The following is a 27768-nucleotide window of genomic DNA, read 5'->3' as shown; positions in this document are numbered from 1 at the left end:
GGCATGCAGGCAAAGCCTGAGCTACGGGATCTAATGTACTAGAAAAATAAGCACATGGTTTGTGGGATCCTGCCTGTTCCTGTGTGAGTACTGACAAGGCAGTACCTTCGCGTTCTGTAACAAAGAGTGTAAACTGTTTATTGTAACATGGTGTTGCTAAAACCGGTGCTTGGCATAAGGCTTTCTTTAGGCTTTCAAAAGCTTGTGCATGTTCCTGAGTCCAAGGGAGAACAGTCGATGTGGCTGCCTCCTGTGTTGTCAATTGAATGAGTGGTTTTGCTAGAAATGCATACTGAGGGATCCACTGCCTACAATATGAAGTGAGGCCTATAAAAGCCCGCACCTCCTTTTGTGTCTTGGGTATTGGCATGTTAGCTATTAACTGAATGCGGTCGGGTGTAAGCTGCCTTCCCTCCTTGGACAGCGAGTGTCCAAGATAAACAACTCGCTGGACACAGAATTGCAGCTTAGAAGGGGACACCTTGTGCCCTTTTTCGGCTAGAAATTGTAAAACTGTCAGTGATGCTTTCTCACATTCAGGTTCGCTTCTAGCGGTGATCAGCAGATCATCGACATATTGAAGCAGGGCAGTGTTTACTGGCATGTGGATACTGTCGAGTTCTCGTTTCAGTGCTTGGCTATAGATGCTGGGGCTTTCTGTAAATCCTTGAGGTGCGCGTGAGAATTTAAAGCTACGTCCATTTAAACTAAATCCGAACAAGTATTGGCTTTCCGGATCTATAGGGACGCTGAAAAAGGCATTCTTGAGATCAATTACAGTAAAGAATGTTGCTTCAGAATCAATAGCTGTCAGTAATGACGAGATATCTGGGACCACAGGGAATTGTGGCACAATGCATTTGTTCAATTCGCGCAGATCAATAACCAATCGATATACTGGCGGGGCCTTTGGATCTGTTCGTTTAAGAATCGGAATTATCGGGGAATTACATACATTGGAGTCTGTTTCCACAACCACTCCTTGGGCAATGAGCTCGTCAATGATTTGTAGTAAAGCCACTACAGCATCTGGTGGTAACTTGTATTGTCGCATTCGTGGTAATACCACTCCTGCCCTTAGTGTAACTCGATATGGTGTAATATTCATGCAACCAACATCAGTAGGGCCTTGTGCCCATAAATGTGTAGGTAAAGTCTGCAGTCGGGGATCCATGTCTCGAGACACATAGTGACCTTTGAAATCACGTAAAAACAATCTTACTCCTTCCGGAGAACAACATATTATAGCTCCTAGAGCTTTCAGTGTTTTTATACCTAACAAGTTTTCTGGACATGATTTAGTAAGCAATAAATCTGTAGTTCTGGTCAAGGGTCCTATCGTAAGTGGAAGAGGCTGTGATACTTCATTAACAATAGGTTTTCCTGAAAAACCAAGGGAAATATTCTGTGAGCCTGAGAGGGGTGCCCCTGGAACTTCACTGTGTTTTATTGTTGTTCGACTTGCCCCTGTATCAAGTAAAAATTTTCTATCTTGGCCTAATAATTCACTATGTACATAAGGTCCTTCTTGGTCTACAGGGACCTCGATAAGGGGTAAGTCAACTTCCCTCTCTAGGCTGGTTCATGCATATCGTTGATAATCAGGATAGTCATACTGTGCGGTCTGGTACAGCTGTCGTGTCGTGGTTTGTGTGGCAGCAACCGGCAGCGCTGGTGCAGCTGGCACAAACTGTATAGACTGTTGTGGAGCTGGCATGGACTGTGCATGCTGCGGGGCTCCTTGTTCATTCTGATCCTGTCTAGGTGGCCGTGGTCTTTCCTGTGTTTTACCTGTGGCGATATTACGCTTCAGGACTGGGCAATCGTGTATGTAATGTCCTGGCTGTTTACAATAGTTGCATGTCCCTTTTACAGGTCCTGCTGACTCACCGGAATGTGTCGTACCCTTTTTATGTCCTTCAGCTGGAACTGTCTGAGAGACTAGCATTTTCATTTTCGTGTCTTTCATGCGTCTTTGTTCATGTTCTTGTTCCTCTCTAATTCTATTGTGATGATACTGTAACATTTGTAACATTTGTGATGGGGTGTTACCTTGCCAGGTACTTTCGAATTTTAATACTCTATTCTTCACTTGGGGCAAGGAATTTTCAACTAATTTTGTCACAAACAGATGTGGGTATGATTCGCTACTTGCTTTTATGCCACTATTTATACCAAAACATTTTTCAAATCGGGCATAGAAATCACTAGTGTCTTCATCTTGCTTTTGTTTACAAGCTGAGATTGCACCCCAGTCTTCCTTTTTCGGAGTTAATAAACGCGGCAGTACCTGTACTAGTAAACCTGGTAGTGCTTTAGTTTTGTCCCCAAGCCCCGAACCTGGACCTCGGGCCTTTTCTTCATTTTCTAATGCTGTCCAGTCTATCTTTTGGTCTCCCACCTCCCACTCTTTTTCCTTGAGTTTTTCATAAATGCCAGCAGGCATTAATACCTTTAATATTGTCATAATGTCGGGATAGGTATACTCTCCCATGAGTAACATGTCTTTAATTTCTCGGTGGAAACCCGCTGGGTCTTTGTCATGACTGGGTACCACTTTCTTCATTTCTAACAATTCTATTTTCGATATGGGCGTATATACAAATACACGTTTAAACTGATTGTCCTCGCCCTTTATTGGGTGTACTTCTCGTAAGGGATTCTGTCTGTCCATGTAATACATCGGTCTTTCCTTGATGGGCAGTGAGACATGTTCTGGGCATACAAAAAGAATGTACTGCTTTCTTGATTCTAGTATTTCTTTAATTAGCTTAGTACCTGAACCTCTCCATCTATTCGTGAGTAATTCAGTCAATATATCAGGTAAGGGACCAGGATCTGAATGTTGGCTTTTATATAGTATAAGGAGTTGTTGAATCATATAAATCCCAGCTAAACGCTGTTCATCTGGGGTGAGGTTCAAAAATGTGTGTGCTACTGTATCATCACCATATTTTCCGGGACTGTCAACCCAATGAACGGCTGACCTGGCTAATTCTTGTTCATCCATAGAATCGAGTAAATGATAACCCCTTCGTTCTCGCAGTAATTTGTCAGCGGCTTGGAACGAATGCTCGGGGGACCTTATATTTATTATAGGTGTTTGGAAATTCCTGTTATTATCTGGACATATCGGACGTATCGGGTCAGTGAAACATCTAGTACTATTACAAGATCTTCCTCTACCTACATAGGCTATGGTTTCTGACTGTCCTGTGGACAGTCCTGATCCTTCCTCCTCCTCGTTTTGTTCAAACTGGTCTACCGCTAATCTCTCTTCGTGTAGGCGTTCTATTTCTTTACGGATCTTTCTGCACATGGCTATTATACATTTTTGCCTATCATGTCTCCCTTCTGATATATTCTGGCTCCATCTGGTAAGAGTTTCCATTGTTTCCGGATCTACCCCCGGTCGGTCTTGATTTCTGATCACACAATTTATGAGGAAACGTAACAGTTCCCCCTGTATCTCCACTTTCTGGTATTTCATAGCTCTGTTAATACATTCAGAATCTTGCCCTGTTTGGACAAAATGGTATATATTATCTAGATGCACAGTCATTCCTGGTAACTTCCCTAAATACACCGCGGCTCGTCTGATACGTAATGATGCCATGATCATTTCGTCCTCTTTGCCGGGCACAGGGTCATATCTACAATCTATAAGAAGTTCCTTAAGCGTGCGGGCATTTATGAGTTTGGGGGTACGTGGATGTGCTGACTCTTGAAAGGTAAGTTTATTTATTCTGGGTGGCGTAGAAAAAATGTTGGTAGCACCTCCGGTAGCCCCGTCTGGGGTATCGGGCGTGAAAGGATTCGTAGAACGCGATACAGCAACTATAGGTGTGGACACAGCTATAGAAGTAGCTGTAGGAACAGATGTGGAAACAGATGTGCTTGCCGGAACTTGTGTCAGGATTTGTTGTTGTAGAGATACAGATACAGGATCTTGGCGTTGAACCTCCCCGGCCGACGGTCTATGTGGGGCGGGGTTAGCATACTCGGGAGCTGCGTCATCTAAATATGAGGAAAGAAAAACATCTTCTGCGGTTCTAGGATGCCCCTTAGGGTGTACTTTTATTGGAAATAATGGGGGTGGCAAGTCTTTTGGTATCTCCGGAGTAGCCTTAGGTAATCCCTCGGCCAGAAGGGGATACATACCCTTCATAAGGGCATTTCTTTGTCTGTCTACTTGTTCTGATTTCACTCGTGTACCTTCTTCAATTAATAGATTTTCTCGGACTTTATTTGAATTCTCTTTATTTTTCTCTTCCTGTCGGAGTGCTTTTTCTGTACGTCTATGAGATTCTTTGCGCCATAACTCAACGGCGTCTTTCTGTGACTGTCTGGCTTTCCTTTTCCATAACTCTTCCTCTACTTTCATGATGCACTCTGCATCCCAGGTCCCAGCTGCGGGCCACCTCTGACTTTCTGGTAATTCCTTGGTGTAGTCTACCCACAAATCAAGAAATAGTATAGCGTCTAAGCCGTGCTTATGATACATGAAGTACCCTGGAGTGTCCCTAGGAGGAATAGGAACGGCTTCTTCGAGTACCCCCTTTCTAGTTGTGATCTGTCTTAATTTCGAAAAGAGCGGCATATTGAGACCTGATCTGGTACTTGATTTTGAACAAACTTAATACAATAAAACACGATAATGAACAGTCATTCACACCACAATATGCAGAACGTATTAAAAACATTTAACATTTAACATTTAACTGAGCAACGATGATGATGACGATCTAAGGAAAACTTAATCACTAAACATAATACTCGGCATTAACTGAATTATTCTGAATTTATATACTTGATATACTAGATATACTGCTAAACAGTACAGATACACTGCTAAAACAGTGCAGACCGGATTTGTGTACCCAAACCCGTCTTGACCGGCACAACCTATGTGCACGTCAGAACGCCTCCCCAGTAATGGTACTCACCGGGTAGCTCGGAACGGAAGGCCTCGGAACGGAACTGAACTGAACTGGACCGGACTGGACTCGACTCGAAAACTTCGGACACTTCTGAGCTTCGGAAACCTGGTGGGCCTCTGTATACCTCGGATCTTGCTCTCTCAGCTAGGCTCTGGTCGGGATACTTCGCACTTCTCACCGCCTCGTCTGGGTGTTGATCGCAGCCTCAGTCGCCCCCGCTTGACCGGAGGGAGATACAGGAAATCCTGCTGGTACGCGTTGTTGTCCGTCCAGCTGTGGCAGGAGACCGGGCCTGCAACGCACCGCCGGCGCGTGAGATGAGAAAGTGTCCCTTTTCGGGCGCCATTCATGTGGTAAATAATTTAATTACCGGGACTTAATTTGATACAGAAACATAATAAAAATAGCTCAATAAATAAGAGGCAGAATCCGTGGTATTAGAGGTTCGGAATGGGCTTTATTCCAATGGACGATTCGAATCGGTGACTCCAAGTTCCATCACCACGGAGGTTCAGGAAGTGAAGCACACTTTATTGATAAGTAATTACTTTTATACAATAGGCATTACAGTGAAGCAAATGCAGGAGGCGTAACAATTGATAGTGTAGATAAAACATACATTCGTAGCAAAAGTAGGCGTAACTGGGTGTAACTAAAGAACGTCATTAAGTGTGATGTCATAATAGGGTGGTTCCATGAAAGAATTTCGCAACGTTAGCAGAATTACTTGGCAGAAATGCGCGCGCAGCAGCATGACGTGTGATTGACGTGCAACTAGGGGGTGAAGGGGACTTGACATTTAGCTCTACATGTGGCGACAGATGTCTGGAGGGTCAAGTCAACCTAATCCCAAATCATATCTAACATCCTATGTTTAAAGAACTATGTTATCCAAAAGAGAGGTCTCTTAGAGTAGAATCTTATTCTATACTGCCTATACTGACTGTTAGTGCGTGTACAGGCGTCTAAGTGTCTACACTAGATGCGAGGGCAGAAGTCTTCCATAATAATAAGGCTATGAATTACTTGCATAAAGACAGAGAAGCCGGGCCTTTGCTCGGTAGCTGGAAGAATGTTTACTTAAACTACTAGACAGGAATGCATTGGGCAGGGAGCGGAGCAGATAATTTCGAAGGTGAAATACAGTTTCTTGGCAGGCAACAGGCTGATGTCAGGCATCGTGAGCCGCGCAGGGAATGAGACAAAGTTCATGGTCACAGATGTAGGCTCAGACTGGAGCTTCAGAGGCAGAAAGCAAGAAAAGCTTGATGACAGAATCAGGGCCTACTTGCCTGGACTGTAAAATGGCATAAGTGAACCATATAAAGCCGGTGGCCTTTCATACTTAGGAATGGAATATCCAGCCTATTCATGGCGGATCTGAAAGAGGACATGTTGACGGTGGACGCACATGAGTTTGCGTCTTCATAACTGGAACTGGAGGGAACATACATGTACTTGTGATTCATACATGAAACCGTTGGGGTCCAAGATAGGGGACATAACTGATCAGAAAAATCCATATTTCCACAGATGAACCAGAGGCAAATGAGACAGAATCAGATGAGAGTGAGAATGAGAAACCTGAGGGTCGAGTTCTGAGAAAGAGAACTTGGATCGGAGAAAGAAATAATAAAGAAGTAAGACCGAAAAGGAGTGTAAAAGGAGATCTTTGGCCTAACAAGATAAAGAGGCTGAGGTACAGACTGACACGAGCGAATTCATCGAAAGCTGAACAGGTGAACGAGGTGTCGAGTCAGAATCAAGCAAAGGGTGAAAAACAAAAGGAATCAAAAGAGCCAGAGGAGATCAAGAGAATCAGAAAGCCCAACCAGAAGTATAGGTCACCGGAATGGACGTATGTGGCACTGTCTGAAGAAGAAGAGGCAGAAAGTCAAGGAAATCCAGAGGGGACCTTACGGGAAGTGGTTGAGGAAGAGAAAACTGTTGGAGTCCTGAAAGTTATCTTGACTGACATTGGAGAAGAGTCAGATGCTCAGGATATTGAAGATCTGATACAGTTTGATGTTGCTGAAGAAGAAGTGAAAAGTGATGAAAATCCAAATTGAGTGAACTGAAGGAGTCACTTGGAGAAGAGTGAAAAGAAGAAAATCTAAAATTAGCTGATTGAAATAATCTAGTGTTCTAGAAATTCAGTAGTGGAGTAGTAGAGGCTAAGTCAAAAGATACTGCCAAAGTAATAAGATGGCTAACACAGAAAATAATCAAAGTAGATGTACCTTCTTGAAAAGATGGTGTAGAATGTGCTGCTGCTGTACAGGATTATTAATGCTACTATGGAGTGTACTTGCTTTACTAGTTATTTTTAGAGTTACAATAGACACTTTTGGAATACATACTGAGAATGTGACTAACATAGAGAAGAGTTCACAGAAAGTAGTGCCAACTAGAATTAGTAACATATACATACATAAAGATAGATCGATTAATGATTTTTCTAGCAATGTTTTTTCAAAGTTGTTGTATGAATACGTAAAGACAATGGAAGTAAGGGATTGCTACGTCTGTATGCAATTGCCAGCATCCGTTTCGGAGGGAGTTACTTATCACCATCTTCCGGCTACGTATGGGATTTCATGTAGTGTGTTAAGTAGTGTTTTTAATTTGCTAGGGAAAATAGATTATGAGATGTCTAATAACATTTTTGGGCAATTGCCTATGAATAAAAAACTGAATCCAGCTAAGGAAGCTAACATTTTTGGTGAGATTTTTATTGAGACAGAAGAATTAACATTTTTAGAAACAATCTAACCTGTAGTTTGAAAGAAGAAGAAAAGGCTTTCCTAGACATGGTAGAGAAAAGGAGAGTGAGCATGCATGAAAAGGCAGGGGAATATAAAATGAGTGAGACAATATGGGATATTGAGATGGGAAAGGAGTTGAAGAGAGGGGCCAGTCCAACTTTGGCTTTAGATGCACCACAGAAGGGTAAACTATGCATTACCAGAAGGAAATCCCAATATGATAATTATTTTGTTGGGACTAGTGAGTGTCATGATACATACTTTATTGCAACAGGATGGGGATTCAAGGGAGGAGAAGATCCAGTTTTCCCGGGAGTATATTATATTTGTGGGAATAAGGCTTATTACAGGTTGCCTGACCATTGGTATGGCACATGTTATGTTGGCCTGGTCTTTCCAAAGATTTTCCATATAGATAAGATAGAAGATGCAGAACAGATTAATCTACTAACACGTTTTAAGAGAGAAACTTGGTCAGAAATTGTAGGAGATATTTTTGGAGCTTTGATTCCAGCAGTGGGAATTTCATTAAATGCTTATGGAATTCGGAAACTGTCAACAGTGGTGGATCGCTTATCGACAAGCACCGCTGGAGGGTTTCTTTTGGTAAATACGGAAATGGTTGCCTTACGCGCCATGTCTATGCAAAATCGACTTGCCCTTGATATTCTATTGGCCAAAGAGGGTGGAGTCTGTGGAATGCTGAAGGTTCAACATTGTTGCACTTACATTCCTGACGAAAGCAGAGATCTAAAGGTCTATATCAAAAATATTACTGATTTGCATGAAGAATTAGTACCACTGGAAGCTGAAAGTATCTGGACTAAAATGGCTAATAAGATAATTGCTGTTAAGAACTTTATTGCTAAGATAGGTAGTACCATAATTGGTAAGATATTGTTACCATTGACATCTGTGATTGTTGCTTTATTGATTCTTAGATTAGGGTGTTTGTGTTGTAAAAACAGGAGAGGGAAAAATAAAAATATAAAAGAAAATACAGAAAAGAAACAAAAGAGGTCAAAGAGAGACCCACAAGAAATAGAATTAGAAGAATTTAGGGAGAGTGTTTACCTAGAATCGAAAAGAGATGATGAAAGAGAGACTGGTGTGTAATGTTATACAAAAAGACATTTGAATTTCTCCTAAGAAATTGGGACAAAATTTTTTTTTGGGGTTGTTTTTTTGTGGTGATAATATATCACCAAAGGGGGGATTGCTGGAGCAGGGTTTTCTGTTTAAACCCGAACATCAGTTTATATTTTTATATGTCATAATTAAAATTACTAATAATTAATTACTAGATATTAATTTTGTCAAGTCTCTGACTAATCAACCTTACTAATGAAAGAATTACACGCGGGATTGCAATTGCATGGTTTTAAATAATATGTGAACTAAGTTGGTGAGCTAATTAATTAAATACGTTTGGCTAAAGTGTTATTTGTTATGTGTTCGCGCTTTGAAATAATACGCTTTAATGCTTCTTTATGTTGCAGATGGCTAGATAATTACATACACATAAGGGTATTAGTGGGAATTAACACTGTATAATCATTACGATGTAGTAACGTTGTTTTGTGTTTCTTTTAATTAAGATGGTCCATTTTTGCCTACTGAAAGATGGCCGATATTTACAGCCTGCATTTGAGTAAATGAAACACGAAGAGAGGCCTCGCCGAATATGGTTGAAGACCTGTCCTCGGCCTCTATCTGTACTAAAAGTTTCTGTGTGGACAGCAGCTCCGGGCTCGACGCCAGTTATCCTTGGGAGAGAATAAGAGCCACAATGAACATTTGATAACCTTGCGGTGGTTTCACTATGATTCCGAGGAAGAGCATTCATGAATGTTGCATTTTTTAGTTGTGCTTCCTTCTTCCGTGTTTTTATTTTTGAGATATTCGAGAGCGGAGGTTTTTCTAAATGTTGCGAGTCAACATCCTTTCCTACTCGCTCTGCTCAACGAACGCTTGGAGCTTGTTTGTAACTTTTAATGTGTAAGTTTTGCTATAAATAGTGTTAGACTAGAGAGGGTCTAGGGCCACTTCTTCCCGAACTTATGCTCGAGAGGATCGATGCTGATTGAGAGGACGGCGACTCGGGAGACTTTACTGAGAGACATGTCCTGACCCAATTATGACATTTAGCTAGAATAGGTAACTATGAGAATAATGATTTTGCTATTGATTGACTTTCATTTGAATTAATTTAGATAAAAATAACCTTTGTTTGAATTCCAGTGTCGGGTGGTTTTTCCTTGTCATTTATTGAGTTTCCAAATGTGTTCTTATTGTTTGAATCATGACTCAAGGCTAATCAATTAGGTTGCATTGACCTCAGTTTTAATGCAGATTGATTTAGGATTTCTCTCGTATATTTAGTGTGGATAGAGTAATAGAATGAATGTTGGTGTGATGGGCCCTAGCGTATGATGAGTGTATGTGTGTATGACTGTGGAATTACTCTGTCCATGGAAGTAGGGAGAATTTATATGCACCGATCTGCAGCAGCTGCGCCGTCTCCACCGCTCCCGGGGCTGCGCAGGCCGCGGCGGTAGGGGCGGGGACGGGGGGGAGGCTCTCCGTGCATGGCTCCCAGAACTGCAGGAAGAAGAGCGTTGCTCACGGGAGGGAATTTTTTTTCTTCCCTGCCCTCCATCTTTTCAAGGTGAAAATGAGAGGAGGGAAGGAGGGCTCTAGCTGGGGAAGCTTTGTGAATGTATGAGCTGGGCACGGAAGGGGTGGGCATGGGATGCGGTTGCCAGGCAGGCGAGGGGGTACCCTTGAACGTGTGACGGGAAAGGGGGTGTGGGGCGTGATGGTTCCAGAGTGGAAGGGACATATATCTCCTAGTGGGTGTTACCAAGAGACCAGGTCTTCGCTGTGATGCTCGGCTGTGGGGGGAGCTTCAACTACCTGGCACCCTTTTTAGGTTTCTCGTGCCTTAAACACTGTTAAATGATGATTTATTGCTAATCTCGTCACAGGTGCTGGAAGGTTTGTGGAAGCCACTGTGTGTGTATGTGTGGCTCTGTGAGTGTGGCTCTGTGTATGTGGCTCTGTGTGTGTGGCTGTGTCTAGCTCTATGCGTGGTGGCTCTGTCTGTGTGTGGGTAACTGTGTGTGTAGGTGGCTCTGTGTGTGAGTGCAAATGCAATAGGTCTCGCATTGGAGAGTGATTAAGCTATTAACATTGTAAATAACAATGCCGTTTCTTTAAATGTTTTAAAAACAAAAACAAGAATAATGTCATGAGCAATGCCAACAGCTCTAACTTTAACAATGCCGAGACCATTGCATTGTAAATGCTTGTTTTTCTGTGCTCTTCATTGAATTAAAACTTTCAGACGTGAAAGCTATGAAATTCTGTGTGTTTCGGTCACAATTCAGTGGTTTTATACTCCTTTTGTAAAAGAATATACTTTTTAAACGGAATCTTTCAATAACTTAAGGACCGGCGGTTCCAAATATAAGCCTGAGCCGAGTTTGGAAATTGAGTCATAAGCATTTCCCTGAATTGATGTAAGGAGTACTTCTTTAATGTCGCCCTTTCTAATCTTCCTTTCTATTTCCATGTCATGAATCCCTTCCTACGCAAATGACGTCATTCCCTGTGCCGGGATGAGGGGAACACCAACACGCAGGTTTGACGCTCAGTTTCTTTAATACTCAGGCATGATGGGAGAGCGAGTTCTGGTGTTATTAACAAAGGCTGTGCCTGTCTAAAGGAGAGGGAGTGCTTACTACGTTTCCCGAGACGCTTTTAAGCTAGGACTAAGACTCAGACCAGTTCCGATCTGACCGCTGAGATTTCTGGGAAACATAGTTTTTAAGCGTCCCACAACAAAAAGCTGGAGTGGCAGAAAAAACTACATCTCCCAGATTCTTGCGGGGTGGCAGGAGAGGCCCGTCAAGCTTGCTTACCCAGCCCTGGTACGTGCGCACTAAAGATACCGGCTATCTTTGCGAGGCCTGCCTCCAGTCTGGGCTGATCGGCTTTGGCCACACACCCTTCGGAGAGCGAGTGCGCGCGCAGGGTGCGTCTGACAGCCGTCTCACCTGCCGACCGCCGACGGGAGAGGGACGCTTCTGCCGAGAGCCCCAGCAAAAGGTAACTGGCGGTGCGAGCTGCGTCAGCGCCATGCCCTGCCAAGGAACCACCGGGACGAGGGGGGGAAGGTCACGCGCGCTCTGTGCCTGAAGGGGGGCTCACCGCCCCCCCCCCGCCCCCCGCTTTGAGGCCCCCGCCTGTGCCAGCGAGTACGGGGATCTGCCCACCCATGGAGACCTGGGGCGGGGGTGATGACAAAGTGCCCCTGTCACGTTTTAGCATGTTAGTCGGCTGGTAAACCCCTGGAGGCGGCCACGGTGCCCTGTGCCACTTCATCAGTCTGGTATTCAGTCTGGACAGTGGCAGATAGAGTTAGGAGTGCACGGTCGGACGTTGCCAGGCTGTATTGGAGCTGTATCGGTGAAGAGGGGGAACAGCACGCAGGTCAAACCCAGGCCAGGGTGCCTCCTGGGGCACGAGCTCCAATAGTACCACCCAGTCTGTGTCTCATCGGAGGCCAAAGCCTTTAAGCATCAGCGAGGTCAGACCGATGGGTGCACTTAGCACTTGCCTGGCCCTGTCATCCGCGAATGTACCTACCGCTTGGCTGGTAAGTTAGGGGATCCATAGTGAGCTATCCAAGACCAAGCGCCGGATATGTGTGGGCGCCAGCTGCACACATCTGTCTACCTGGAGGCTTACCTGCCTTTAGCCTGTTTCGAGGTGATGATATAGGGATATTGTCTAATAATATCGGTTGGGAGCGAATTCTCATTTTAGATGGGACATGATGTGACTATCACAGTGGTGATAGTGGAAAGCTTACCAAATTCTTATTTCTCTACACCACAATCTATTATTATTCCAACTGGGCCCATAAAGTTAGAATATCTTTCTCATTAATTTATTTACAATCCTGTTTACTAAACCATGGTCTTCCAATGGATCTTGTTGTTGAGCTAACAGGGATTTGGAGAACGTGAGGGAATTTCTTTGAGGACCTAACATAAAGAATTGCCAAACTCATGCCTGTTTACATTACCTTTCCCATGCACTGAAGCACAAACCTTGAGACAAGTAAATATTGACCAAAAGAATGAGACAAAAACAATAACAATTACTCATGAAAATATTTATCTAAAGCCTCAATTTTAATGGACAAATCATGAAATCACATTTTAAATCTGATTTAATACCCGATGATTTAGTACAAATTGCCACACAATAAAATAGTTAAAAAATGAACATTTGCTGGTTGACTGTAGAGTAGTAGTGGATAAAAGGAGAATTAGGTAATTCTTTTGCAAATTGATTAGGTTTGTTAAGTTCAGTTTGTATTACATTACCATCCCTTCCACGGAAGTAGGTAAAACTTTACTTTGCTCACAGCCTGTCCATTCCGAAGCGCTCTCCCTGGGTTTGTAATAATATTGCTACATTTCTGTCAAAAGGGTTGCATAACTAGAAACTAATCCATTGTTAACCAATATCGAATAGAAACTTCATGAAAAGATCTGTGTCCAAAGTGACTGCTTCATAGAATTTTACACTCCAGCAGGAAAGAAAAGCGTCTGAGGCCTACATGAAATTTCGCTGAATCATTGATGTGTTCTGATTAATATAAATTACACACTAATTATTTCAATATCTCTTGAATAGTTCAATTACTACTCTTCTTTAAAGGTTACATGTAAATCTTAGGCACTACTAAAAATCTAAAAAAGCATCTCTTCATAACATTTGTACGTTATCGTTTTTCAAAGCAAAATATTAACGTGTCACTCTGAAATACATTTTCACTACGTAACGTTACAGAAAGCTGCAGATTTGCATAATATCGATTTATTACTAGATAACGCATTTTAATCATTTCAGGAGCTTTATCATGCTGAATGTCATTTTCATGTATTTTAAAAGTTATTGTTACAACACTCTCTATGTTAGCTATATTTTGTTTCTCAAAACCACGTAAATCTGTACAGGTTTACTTATCATTGTTTCTCTCTTTGATTACCTTTATTATTTTATCATGTTTCGGACATTCTGCATGACTTTACGAGGCATTATGAAATCTCATTTTTTCAACTTAGCCAACTTACATGTCTCCATCAACAATAATTGTCATAAATATCTTTTCATAGCGAGAATTGATAGAGGCAAGTGTCATTTAACACTTGCGCTCATCAACAGTAATAAAAAACAATTACACACTGAATAAAATAATTCAGTGGTATGTGAGGAGCAGAGTAACAAAGTTGTTACCAGACTTAAAAGCGCAATAGCGCACACATGCACCACCTGCCAAACAACCAATGATCGTCTGCAGTCTTTGGGCATCTCTAGAACATTGGTCATTCTCTGGCCAGGTAGACAGCCTTCTTGCCATATTCCATTATATTTCCCAGTGAAGTAGGTAAATCCAGGCCAACTGTGCGTGTTTCACCCCTGTTCAATTATTGTGCCAACAAGGAACAGATCATGCGACCCATGTTAATACTGGGACAGGATTGTGTATTCCTGTCCTGAGTGCCTTGCTGCATATGAAACTGGTATCCTGGCTTTACTTTTGAGCCTACCATCATGGTAAAGTAGTGCGAGCACAGAGTACTAGGCCTGTCCCCAACATGTGGTCCAGAAAGTGTTCTGTTACCTAAAGCAGGGCACCATGAACACCCGCATAAAAAAAAAAGCAAACCACTGTCTGCTGTAATAGGTTCATCAATAAAGCTGTGGTGGCTGCGTATCGCATTTTATTATTATATTGCGACTAGAACTTTTTTTCCTCTGTCAGAAAGAGTGTGGTCTACCACTCTCATGTGAAGTTTCACCTTTGTGTGTTGTTTGACTGACTACTGAAGTAAGTATGATTATTTTGGACACCCCTGATTTAGCACAAGTTGGAGGATAAGGCCAGCTTTCCCTTCAGGGAAAATGTAACTGTGTGCGTTCCTGTGGCTGGAGACGCTGAAGGTAGGGGGTAGAGACAGGACACCATTTAGATATCCTGTTAAGACTTTGCTAGGAAGGAGCTGCTGATTTATTCTTTCTCAGCACTGCCATTTAATAGGAGTGAGGGTCGGCCTGCAGTTCTGTTGTTCAACGTAAGGAAGTTTCAAAGCTAGGCCTGTCCTTTTGCCCCCCCGCCCCCCCATCACTGCTTCAGGAAGGGTGATTATTGCTGAGTTCAGCGATATCACACTTCATTATGCTCATGTTTTGGTACTCGTGCTTGGAGCCAGCTGTCACTTCACACAAAGGCAGTGTCTGGGAGAAGCCTAAAAAAGCACTAGAAAGAACCGCCCCCAAAAGGCTTAGGAATTGGAGACAGTGGATCCCCATCCCAAGTCTGGTAAAAGTGCATAAAAATTAGATTTAAAATCACTACTTTTATCACAGTCCCAAGTTCTTATTAGCCACGAAGGAGATTGCTCCTCATAGTATTCCAAGAGCTGCAAAGCAGTCTCATGGACAGCCAGTATCTTAAATGTAAAGGGCTTCACCTGAAGTGTTCAGGAGCTGCTGAGGGACTTTCTGGTGCCTAGATGCCTGCCTAACTAGCGTGCGTGGTCCTGCAGCATAAGAGCTTGACAAGGAAGAGATGCTCAGCATGCTCCCAGTGAGTGTAACAACCAGTGAATGCAGATGGCATTGGAGAGCAATGCCATAAGCGACCCATGACATGATTGGGTCTCCCAGTTATTTTGCACAGTTCCTGCTGCGAAAAGCCACAAAGGCTAACAAATTAAGAGTGTCTGTCTCTATCAGCTGCGCACTGGTGTTAGACGCCAGAAATGAAACAAAAAGACTCATCGCTGTTAAGGGTAGCCTAGCCGGCCTTGTGACCGCAGCTGCCGAGCAAGATGGGATTTGATGCCCTAGCCCACAGTGGTTTAGTCGTCCAGCTACACTGGTGCAGAGGAGTGGTGACTTCAAGGAGTGAAGGGATGGGCTGTGCCCGTCATATTACCCAATCTGTGAGACCATCACACGTGTACCATGAGGTTTTACATGTGAACAAAGGAAGATATGCACTAAGAGGAAATCAGGGGGAGGGTTTAACAGTGACACCATTTTGCACCAGCACCTAATTCATGCACCTAGCACAGAATACTGTTTAAAATAGCTACTAAGGGACCTCACTGTTTGAAAGAATTGTTGGGGCAAGACCACAGAAGTATCAAGGAACAGGTAGTCATTTTTGTACGATGATCGTTTTCCTCAAAGCGTTACGCCCTGCAAATGCAAGGTAGCAATGTACATGGATTACTTTTCTTCTCTAGTCTAGTTACAGCCACACCATAATTTGGGTTACTGCTCATCAGGGCTAATCCAAATGCCTTTCTTTAACCGAGTCTCTACAGTATTGTAACGGGTATTCTAACTGACATGCAGGGATATAACTTGTTAGGGGGAATATTGGAGATTTTTGCAGTTTATTGCATGTCCTGATAGGTAACCAAATTTACTGTTTTCACAGACCAGTGTATTACAATGCTCCTGGGCTCTCTAACAAATAGCAAAATATCATCCTCGTGTAGAGACAAGAGAAGCCCTTGCTCCCTGAATTGAAGACCTCTGACTGTATTATGATGATGCTGTAATTTACATGTTAACAGTTTTATCTCTAAAGTGAAGAGGATTTGGATTAGCGGAAATCCCTCCCTTCTGCCTCTGCAAATAGTAATTGGGCTGGGCAGCTGACCATTCACATGGATCTATGCTTTGTGCTGGCTAACAGCAACTTTATCCAGCCCAAACCCACAAACTACCTCAACATGCACATTCTTTCCTATGGGTTGAGTTGGTATTCCTGCTCAAGTGATTGAAATGAATTGCCAGTTTCCAAAAAGATGGCTGCCATGTTCAGGCTAGCGTTCAATTGATGTGATAGTGTAAATATGGTTAACAAATTGTGTGTTGTGAACCTGCCAGGTATAAATCCAGACTGGTTGGGAACGACCATCTTTGGGGGGTTTCCTGATAGCTAGGAGATTGGCAAGGTTTTTATGCCCGTATTTATGAAAGACAGCAGGTGCTAGGATTCTAGGATCCTTTTTCTCCAGTCTAGTCATATGGCCTTTGAGAATGTTTAATATCCCATTTTGTTTAACCATGCTAATGCCCCTAACACCCCCTTTGAATAGTTCTCAGTGCGTATTATAACTAGGGCTTCTGGTTTTATGGTATTTCATTTAACATTTACGTCTGTATTTATCCATATTTATCTTTGTGCCATTTTATCTGTATTTATCCATATTTTTTTGTGTTTTGCGTATAAATGAAGTTGTAAAACTGTACATTTCCATATTTATTTAACTGATACTTTAATGCCTGCCGTGTTATAAGCTGTCAAATATTATATAAGAATACATCCACTGGTAAATACTACCATTATACCATAAATGTATGTTGACAATATGCCATTATTTACAGAAATTTCATCCCATTTTTAATTCCAATGCTGTCCCATCTGATCAGCTGCTGGCCCATAATTCATGAGTCAGCATGGAGAGTCACTTAAAATAACCACGATTTTCTGTATTTATTCACTTTTAAAAATAAATGCAGACCGAAAACACATTTTTTTTTTTTTGTCTGTATTTATCTGTAAAAGTCCGTAAAACAGAGAGCCTTATTTATAACTATCCACGAGCCTGTGTTATAAGAAAAAATATTCTAAAATCTCTTTAGCTCCTCCCCAAACACATCAGCTAGTGCCCCCAGTGTAAGTGGCACCCCCAGAAGGCGTGATTCACCCCAGGAATCTGGTTTTCGAGTGGTAGTGGTAAACAATCTGAGAGCTTTCTTAAGGGATGCTCATTGATGCGGCTCAGTTCAGGAATATACATCTTGGGAGACTAAACCAGGTGTTTTGCACTGCAGGTACACATGGCCCATCATAGGCATCTGGGTTCCTGTTGCTCCACACGTCCACCATATTGTGTAGCATCATTTCTGTCAAGTGTGGCTGTGGAGGAGTGGCAATAGGTGATCTGTGCTGTATTGTTAAGCACAGGGTTAAAGTACCCACCCCAAATTATTCTCTTAGGGGACACTAAGAGGCCCTTATGCCACAACACCTGAATGAAACCAGTCGTCTACATTAGGCCCATATGTGGTGATAATGGTTCACCTCCAAGCACCTCCCACACTGTAACATTTTGTTCCTAGTCACCAGACACTGATTACAACTGACATAATTGCAGCCCTTTCCTGACAATGATGGCCACATCCCTTGTTTAGGGCGAGAATGACGCAGGCTAAATATATACATACAAACAGACTGTTTTGGCGGTCAAATCCATTTTTTGGAGTAGGGTGACTTGCACTTTATGTAGGTCCAGGTGCACCTTTCGTGGGCTATTCAACTGGCATGTTCAAAGTCATGAATGAAAATATTATGTTTCCTTGTACGGATGTCATGATAAGGAATATAGCAAACAGAAGGCGATGATGGACTGAGTGCTGAAACTTTTCAGACCCTCGCCCCCAGTCACACATCTGGGTTGAATCAATCATCATTCTTTAGCTCACTTCACCACCTCAGTTCAGACCCAGCTATATGCAGATCAGTCTTGACCCTGTGCCTCATGGGAACAGTCCAGCCCGAACTGCCAAGCCAGGTCTTCCCTGAACTGGAAGCAAGCATCCTGGGACTGGTTTCTGGGTAACACCCTTCATCAGCCAGGCTAGCTTGAATCTTGTGGCAAAGTGAGCAAGGGACCCACGTCTGGGCATACCCTGCCAACTTGAATGGCATGGTGTGCAAAAAAAATGGATTTAGGCCCAGATCTCTGTACTGGGGTGAATGTATGACATTGTTCTGCATTCTGGTCATCAACTGTTGTTTTTGCATTTGTCACCCCGAGTGGGACGGGTATGCCCAGACGTGGGTCCTGTGCTCCCCATGCCACTTGAGTAAAGCTATCCTAGCTGATGAGGGCTGAAAGCCCGAAACCGCTCCTAGGATGCCTGTTTCCAGTCTAGGGAGGACCTGGCCTGGCAGTTCGGGCTGGACTGTTCCTATTGGGCGCAGGGTCAAGACTGATTTGCATATGGCTGGGTCCACACTGGAATGGCATGGTGAGCAAAAAAACGATGGATTTAGGCCCAGATCTCTGTACTGGGGTGAATGTATGACATTGTTCTGCATTCTGCCCATAAATTGTTCTTTTTGCATGATAAGGAATATAGCATTAAAGTTTCTCTCCTACCCATTACCCCCAGTAGGTATGTCAAACACTGCACATCTAGAAGTTATTTTTAACAATTTTGTAGACTGTGGCTTTTGGCTAGTGTCAAAAACCATCCCCTTTAGCATCCAATCCAAACAGACATCAACTTAATAAATGAGCCAGTTACCACCCTGTTCATACCCTCCTTACCCACAATTCGAATAATATAATCACTAGGTTAACAATGAATATGCTAAACAAAGAGCAGCACTTAACCCGGGGGATAGCCTTGAGCGGTGGCCTCCATACTTCACTTTCGTGAAGGTGGCCAGTGGCGAGAAGCTCTGATGTGATGACGTAGTCGACCTGCTGAACAGCATGCATGTTATACACATGAGTTAAAAATTGTGCATGACTGTTTACCGTCTAAAAAGCTTGCCTCTTTATTTTCTATCGGTGTTAAGCTTGTTTGTTTAGCCTGAAAAAAATGTCTTCAAAATTGTGATGGTCTTTAACCCCTTCAGTGCCCGCCCCTTTCCCCGCCCAGTGCCGGCCGTTGCATTAGCGGGCGGGGTCTATGACGAGCTGGACTCGTCATGGGCACAGCGCCACCGCGGCCCATGACGAGTCCAGCTCGTCATGGGCACTGAAGGGGTTAAGTGTTTTGTTTGTTGAAGGACATAGGACTGTGTCCCACTCTATTTTGTTGTTTATATATCCAATTCATCATGTACATTATTAAATCTATATGTCCGGCTGGACATTTCCAATTAATATAGCGCTGATTCCGGTCTATATTCATTGTTCTTACACCAAAGTGATTTTGAAGGACCAATTGTTTTTCAAAATAGTCAATATCTAGATAGCTCATTATTTTTACAGTCCCGTTTATTATTTTTACAGTCCCGTTCAGTTGGATATTTTCTGCACGTTACTAGTATATCTAAGTATTGTGAATTTGTGAGTAACATATTTTGTTAAATCTTATTATTCCATGTCAGCCGTGCAGTAATCGACCCTCTTTTCTTAGTGGGCCAGGACAACCTGCCATGAAGTGGGATAAATTACTACAGTTATTTATAAATTATACGCTTTCAAGTCATAGGATAGAATCGAAAAAAACATTATTTTAAATCTTTTGAGTTAGGAAGGTGAAGAGGTGTTTGAACATTTACCTCTTCTACATCCTCAGATGTAGATTGTTTTTACTTCATTGAGGAGCTGCATATTGTGATAGATCAATTCATTGTTAAATTTGTCATCCTCATTTTAATTAATCTATTGAGTCCATATCTTTTGAAGTGGCTGCTATTTCTAGGAACGTGTTAGGCCTATCTAACCCTATAAAGTGAAAATGGTTACATTCTAGAATGTACATTTTAAAAACTGGCGTTAATGCTGTGGTTCAAGAGCACATGTCTACTTTTAAACCATGTCAAGGTGTTAGCTAGGAATGATTCAAGTGTAGTAGAGAGGGAACTTCTCTAATGTTCTTCCTGGGAAAGTTTAACATAGAAATTGACAGCATATGATGACTTACAAGGTAACGTTAAGGAAAATCTGGGCCCTATTTTCTTTCTGGCTGTAGAACCCTGTGCACTTTATCCTTGCTAATTGGTGACAAAGTGCCTGTGCGCCACTGTTATATTCCCAAACGTAGTCCTAAGTAGCAAAGTGACCATTTACCTAAATTTGTCCTACCTTGCTCTGCATAACAGTTCTAGCACTGACCTTTTACCCAGCAATGTGCTGAATAAATGTTGATTGGTTCCTTTGAAACTAGACTAATTTATTATGCATGAGGATTCTTAGTAAAATCCCCCGCACATGATGTACATAACAGGATTAACATACTCTGTACAAAAGTCATCGCTATCTTTCATCCTAGAGCGACAAGGCTAGTTTGCATAATTAGTTGTTAATTTAGGCTCATCAACATAATCATACTCTCAACATATCGATTGTGGTAGAACCCCTGAGGCTACCTTTTTGGTATAGCAGAACCTCACCTTCACTAGTAAAGGAGAGGAGACGCTTCCACGCTGAGTAGATACTAAGGTACCGGCCTGCTGAAGCTTCAACACGCAGTTTATTTTTAAGAGGTCAAAAGTTTATTTTTAAATATCATGGTACCCCTCATTTAGGCCTTATTGCCCATAAGGCAGGGTACACGGTATTTAATAGTAGGATATGTAGGAATTAAATGTTAAACATTTCCTTACATTGAACAAGCCCCAAAAGCTATTTTCACTGTAGCAAGGCCGGTTGTTCCATAGGAAAATAAGGTGTTGCATTTAATAATGCTAATATCGGTTTAAAAACACCTAGAAAAATAACTAATTTAGTAACTATTACAAACCCAGTTCAGTGGTCAAACCGGATTTTTGATAAATAATAATGAAAAGGTACTTTTAGAAAGTTATCTTTTTCCTGCCTAAAGACTTTGGAGGCCCATTTATTTATCAGACTTCTGCCTACCAGCTTTTGAAGATGCGTGGAAACTGCTTCCAAAGCAGAGAACAGAAGGCCTTGAGCAGAGATGTGGTGGTATTCCCTTGTACAGGATTACCAGTGGGGTTGGCCCAGGAACTAGATTACCTTCAAAGAGGCAAGGCAAATGCTGGCTGGCACCTAGGAAGGGCCCTTTCTTGGTCACCCTGGCAGGCTTCAGTCATCATAGTGAGCCTCTAATTGAAATTACAGTGCCAAATCCTGCTGGACAGGTGTGCTGGAGTTTACAAATAACACTAGAGGTGCACTTGAAAGCAGGATGCCAAAACAGTTTTTGTGTATCTGCTGTCTGAGTGCTGGAAAACCCAGGTTTGTTCTGCTAGACCTCTATCTCTGGGTTTATTTGGAGGCCGAGTGATTGCCCCAATCTGGATTTTAGTGTTTGGTGTGGAAGGACACTAGGATTATCACAGTACCCATACACACCTCAGGCCTTAAACCTCAATTTTAGTGTGACTGAAGACTAACTTGAAAATGTCTATAGTGATTGGGTTGGCTGTTGGCTATTGGTTGGGGCATGGCCAGGTGTCCTTCCCAATCACTAGCTTGTGCCAAGCTTTAATGTGGCATCTCCAGGCTCCCCCTTTAGACCTCTCCCGTACCTGAGGAAGATCAGAAGAGTACTGAACCTGTTGTCTACTTCCTGAGAAGAGCCTAGAACACTGGGCCAGATCTCCATCTTGTGTTCTCCATCTTGTACTCAGAACAAAGAAGTAGACTCTGAGGGTCATAAAACTGGCCTCCTTTTAAAGCTACGGGGATATGACAAGCTACAAGAGGCCTTGCCTGCAACTGCCCAGCTGACCACTGCCAACTAGGCATGGTCTGGACTGGGCCTTGTTGGTTGGGCCTTGTCTGGTACCTCTCCTGAGGCCTTCGGGAGCTTAAGTGTACTCCTGTGGTTGTATTCGGACTTGATTGTCTAAAGTAAGATCCTTGTCCAGGTATTGTGGTTGGTTTATACATTCCGCGCTCCATTGTGTTCTGTGTCAAATTATGTCTAGGTTCCGGTCTACCGCAACCATTGACTATCTTTGGTACTTTATGCTTCTTGGCTCTATTGCTACGTAAAACGTTAAAGCAGATCTGTTCCCCCTAATGGATTTTTGTCATTTTGTTTGTTCTGTTTTACTAATTGGGTTTTGAATTTTTATTATTTTGGTTTGCAACCTTTTACTGTTTGTTACTGCATATTTACTTTACACGTTGCACTAAGTTAAGCCTGTCTGCTCTGTGCCATAGCAACCAGGGATTTGAGTTCAGGTTTGAGTGACTGTGAGTTCACTCTGACAAGAGTTGTGGTGGGTAGTCACCCAGCCCAGATAACCGCATTTCTTACAATATGGTTTTAGCTGCAAGTATGGATTTGATATGTGAAGTTTATATTTCTGAGAAAAATGGATTCAGATTCTGCTTCAAAATCTGTTTTCTAATTGGATGTGGATAGAGAGACTTTAAGGATTAATGCTTCTCTAAGAGTATATTGAATATTGACGTGGACGAGTTTAAACCTCCTAACTGCAGTTTTCCTAACTCCATTATTCTGTGTAATCTACAGATATTAAGGGTGGTTGATCTACCTGGGATATAGTCATTCTGGTTCAGGTGCAACCGGCACACTGCGGTAATTTTACTGAAAAACGTGTAGTCTGTTCCAAGCATTGATTTAAAAAAAAAAAAAAAATATTTTGTTTTTTTAAATATCTTTATTGGGTTTTCTGTTACAGATAAATACAATGTATTATAAATCAGAGTAACCTGACAACATTTATACATAAACATTACTGGGAATACAGTGTCCTTTACCATTAAACCAGTTATTACAAGCATGACTGTAACTCACAACTGCATCATTACTCGTGCTTCTGCATTATTGTGGTGATTGCGTATCTTGTTGTCTCTGTGTACAATAAATGTATCCAGACCCAAAATATATTTTCCACTAATAAACTAACAATAGGAAAAAGATAGGACGCCATCTAAAACTGTAAGTGACTGTGCCATGATACCGGTGCCTGAATACAGTAGGGCTGGTGCGTTGCTGTTATGTGGAAAGAATAATAAGCCTGACAATCAGACGTGACAACACACAATACAGTCATATTAAGCAGTGACTTACGGTGGGGGTGGGGGAATTGTCTTACTGCTCTAACTTCCTCTGCCGTACTGGGGGCCGGTGATTCCTGCCCTGCAGAGTCTGACCGTGTGAGTGCTTTAAGTAAGTCATCCCAGGCCTGCTATTGGTATTTACGTAGCCCCGCAGTTTCTTCTCTGTGCAGCGTGGTACTTTCAGCTTGTGCCCACACTATAAGGGATTTCTCCCAGCTACCCGGTGCTGGGGGATCGCTGTGCTTCCATATCTTCGTGATGGGACGTTTAGCTGTTATCAGACCCAGATCTCTGAATCTGGAGATCACCCTGTTCTGCTTTGTCCGTGGGTACAACCCCAGCACACAGACCTCCCAGTTGGACTGTAGGGATGACCCAGTGCATTTTGTTAATGTTTCTATAACTGCATGCCAGTATAGTTGAAGTGAGGGACAAGACCACAGCATGTGCAGAAGATCAGCACCAACAAACTTACTTCTGGGGCAGACAGAGGTAATGAGACTGAAGTATTCGTTGAGCTTGTATGGGAGAGGTACGCCCTGTGCAGTATGTATGTCTGTATAAGTTTGAATCTGGAGATGCGTGGTATGTACGCGGAGCCGGCGAGTATTGTATCCCACTCTTTGTCAGTCCATGGGTGTCCCTTGTCTACAGCCCACTTCTCGCGAAGTCTCGGAAGCGGTTTCAGTGTGTGCATAGGGAGTGCCTCCACCAGCCAGTGTACCATGTGTGAGCCTTCCCCCATGACATGCCGGTATTGCATGACCAAGTGCGTCTGTGGCTCTACTGTCATGTCTCCCCAGGCGGTCGTAAAGGACTGCACTATAGCGGTGTGAAGAAGAAATTGACCCGCAGGGATACCATTGTCTATGGCTAAATTTTCAAATGTTAGAAGGGTGCCCTCCACATATAAATCAACTATTGTGACTAGACCTGCCGCATGCCAAGTCAGTAGTTGAGTTTCCGATATTTTCCCTGTACCTCTGGGAGTACCTGCTAACGGTAGCTGCGGGGCATAGGGCGGAGTATCGCGGTTAAATAGGGACTTCGTCGATAACACCTGTGAGCTAATGTGAAATATATCGGAGGTGGGCATGGAGCTCGGGTGATGGGGTGAAAGAAGTGTAATAGTTAGGATTGCGAACACGGCGATGTCATAGCTGCAGTGTTCTCCAGCCCCTTCCCACTCATCCATTTTGCCATCCATTGTAGCCGAGATACTAGATAGTATAGTTCCATATTTGGGTCCACTAGACCTCCACTGCGCGTGGGCGCATACAATTTACTTAAAGCTATTCGCGGTCTGCCGGTAATCCAGATCAGATCGCGGAAGATGCCTTCCAGAGTGCGGAGAAGCCCAACAGGGACATACACTGGGAGGTTTGAAAAGTGATATAGCAGTCGTGGTAGAATTATCATCTTTGTTAAGGTCACACGACTCCTCACACTTAAGGGCAATGTTTTCCAAAAGCGTACTCGCGCTCTTGTTGCGGTTATGGCCCGCACGAGGTTGCCTTCTAAAATATCAGCGGGGGATCTGTATATATAAATGCCTAGGTACCTGAACATGGACGAGTACCGGGCCAAGGTGGCACCATTAATAGCGATATTCGTTTCAGCTACAGTGTCAGTAAAGGAGTAAACGCCAGATTTTGTCCTGTTCACTTTGAGACTTGACATTTTTTCAAATCGTTGGAAAATGTCTGCTATTACTGGGGGGGATGGCCTGTAAATCCCTTATATACAATAGCAGGTCGTCTACATACAACAAGACCATGTGCAGGCAGCCATCCAATGGTATGCCCCAATTTTCTCCACTGTCTGAGGAGTGCCGCCAAGGGCTCCATCGCAAGGGAAAAGAGTAATGGGGACAACGGGCACCCTTGCCGTGTCCCACGGTTTATTTGTAAGGCACCAGAGATCAGTTTCCCTGTTTTGACCCGCACCGTAGGGTGTTGATAGAGGAGGCTCACCATATGTATGTTACTCTCTCCTAGATCATATTTACGCAACACAGCAGCAAGGTAAGGTCACTCTAAAGAGTCAAAAGCCTTCTCTTAATCGAGAACTAGTCACCCCGAGCAAGGCCATTTATCTGGGGCATATGCGTGTACACGAAACAGTCTGCGTATACTAAGGGATGTACTTCTCGTGGGAACAATTACTTTTTGATCGGGATGGATTAGTGATAGGACTAATGGGGCTAGCCACTTGGCCAGTATAGAAGCAAATATTTTGTTATCTGTGCTGAGGAGCGCTAGGGGCCATAAGAGCCGAGGACACTGACATTGCTACACCCAGTCCCAGGCACCCATCGGTTCGGTGAAAAAATAGCTGGAATTGTTGACCATGGCCCTAAGCTTGGCAGGAAACCATAATGAGCATCTGAGGCTGACTTGTCAGAGCTTCCTCCTCCAGAGGAGGCTCTGCGCTGCTGCACTGCCATAGTGTAATCTGGAAAGAGATAGATGTGTGTATTTTCATACAGGATTAGGCCTGCTGATAGGGTCGGTAGAGTATGGTTTCTTTGTCTCTGTAATTCATCCGTCTGGCCACCACCGGCCTAGGGGGAGCCCCCACTGGTGGCCTGCATGCTAGAACTTAGTGGGTACGCTCTATCAACAAAATAAGGCTACCATTGAGTAGTTGTCACCACCTGCGGAACCAGGTCACAAAGAACTGCACTGAATCTGAGCCCCCTGTTCCTTCAAGGAGGCCAATGATTAAGATATTGCGACAAGATTGCCCTTCAGAGTTTTCCGCCCTACATTCAAGTTACTGGACCTTGGCAGTAAGAGACCGGACCTTTCCCTCCAGTTCCAATTTTTCAGGGTCCGAATTCATTTATTGCACATGCCATATGGTCAACACGAGCAGTGAGTTTTTATCGCTTAACAATCCCACTCCAACTGTCAATCCTGCCGCGGCAGCTCTTCTCTAGTGTCTACAATTGCTTCAATATTTTATCCAGCTTCACATCTGTGTGGGTTGTGGGAGAGTTTTCTGGCAATATCTGTCTGAGCAGACAGTGGTCTCTACAGTCTGATGCCCTGCGCCTTCTCATCAGCCCGGCCAGGGACACACTGGCACAAAGTCAGCTGTCGCCGACCGCCCACTCCCACTCCCTCTCCCCTGGACCTACCATTCCCCTGGTCACCCAAGAGAGTCTGGGAGGAAAAGCGTCATGCGCAGCCCTGGTACAGTGTACGCTTCCAGGTAGCGATCCAGAAACATCTCTGGGTCCCCTTATGCATCCTTATTCAGGCTGTCTTAATATCAATGGATGCCGTTCACTGGTATCGTGAAGCAAGCTCCGCTGTCTGTGTTGCTTAGTGGTGGGTACCTGGTATCGTGTTGGAATCCTCCTCATCCCTCACGCCCTGACAAATTATGGCACGAGCAGTCCAAGCTCCTTCATAAGTTGCTGTGTCAGTGAAATAGTTAGGTGGTGGTAGCCACATCGGGGAGCTCCTTTTAGCGCTGTCTCAATTTTGCAGGAAGGGTTCCCAGCCCTCCCTACAATACGTACTGCTTGTGGACAGGCTATGTGGACACAGTTTATACCAGTGGCACCCGGTATCCTATTGATTTTTGTGGGGTAGGCCGCTGAGCCACAGAGTTAATCGGAGTATCTCGAATGGCCCCTGCACAAAGAACCCTGCTTTGGGTGTCCCAAGGGTCGCCAGTAGGTGTAGCCTTCTCTACTGTTGCCGAGCGGTATGATGTTTGGGCCTACTGTGGTAGTCTGTCACCCAGGGAAACTTATCAGGCCTTCAATTGCTTACTCCATCTAGGCCTCGGACCGGGTCCCCGGACATGTGGTGAGCCCAGTGGTTACCAGTCCTTCGCCTGATACATGGGAGATGGCCCTGCGCCCTGCTGTCCAGGGCACCCCCCAAGTTGGTCTCAGCCAAGGGGACACAAGCAGAGAATCTTCACCCATAAGCAACAGTATGGCCTACACACAGAGGAATGGAGGATCCACGCAGACTCAACTCTGGTTTCGAAGCGTGCAAATCACAGGGGGGAGGGCCTCGGACATCTCAGCTGCCTGTACACAAATCCTTCTCTCACCCCCCCCCCCCTCCCTTGCCCCCCCCCCCCCCTCACCTGATGCGACGCTCACCTTGATTGGGGGCAGCTTAATGGGCTGCCAGGTCAAGGGGACCTGTTTCCAGCATGAAGCGCGGCCCTGTCAGCTGCGGGGATGCATGCAGA

The 27768-nt window shown here is 43.7% G+C and overlaps 1 protein-coding gene across 1 annotated transcript in view; it reads left to right on the top strand.

Moving 5' to 3' along the window:
• The first annotated feature begins 11603 nt into the window (after positions 1-11603).
• Positions 11604-27768, top strand: part of KPNA1 (karyopherin subunit alpha 1) — a 311573-nt gene continuing 295408 nt past the window's right edge. The window contains exon 1 of the mRNA XM_085621023.1: positions 11604-11815. The gene's annotated coding sequence lies outside the window, so the exon portion shown is untranslated. The remainder of the gene's footprint in view (positions 11816-27768) is intronic.

This window comes from Triturus cristatus, chromosome 8 (genome assembly GCF_964204655.1).
Source record: "Triturus cristatus chromosome 8, aTriCri1.1, whole genome shotgun sequence".
NCBI lineage: Eukaryota > Metazoa > Chordata > Amphibia > Caudata > Salamandridae > Triturus > Triturus cristatus.
This window is presented reverse-complemented; position numbering and strand designations above follow the sequence as displayed.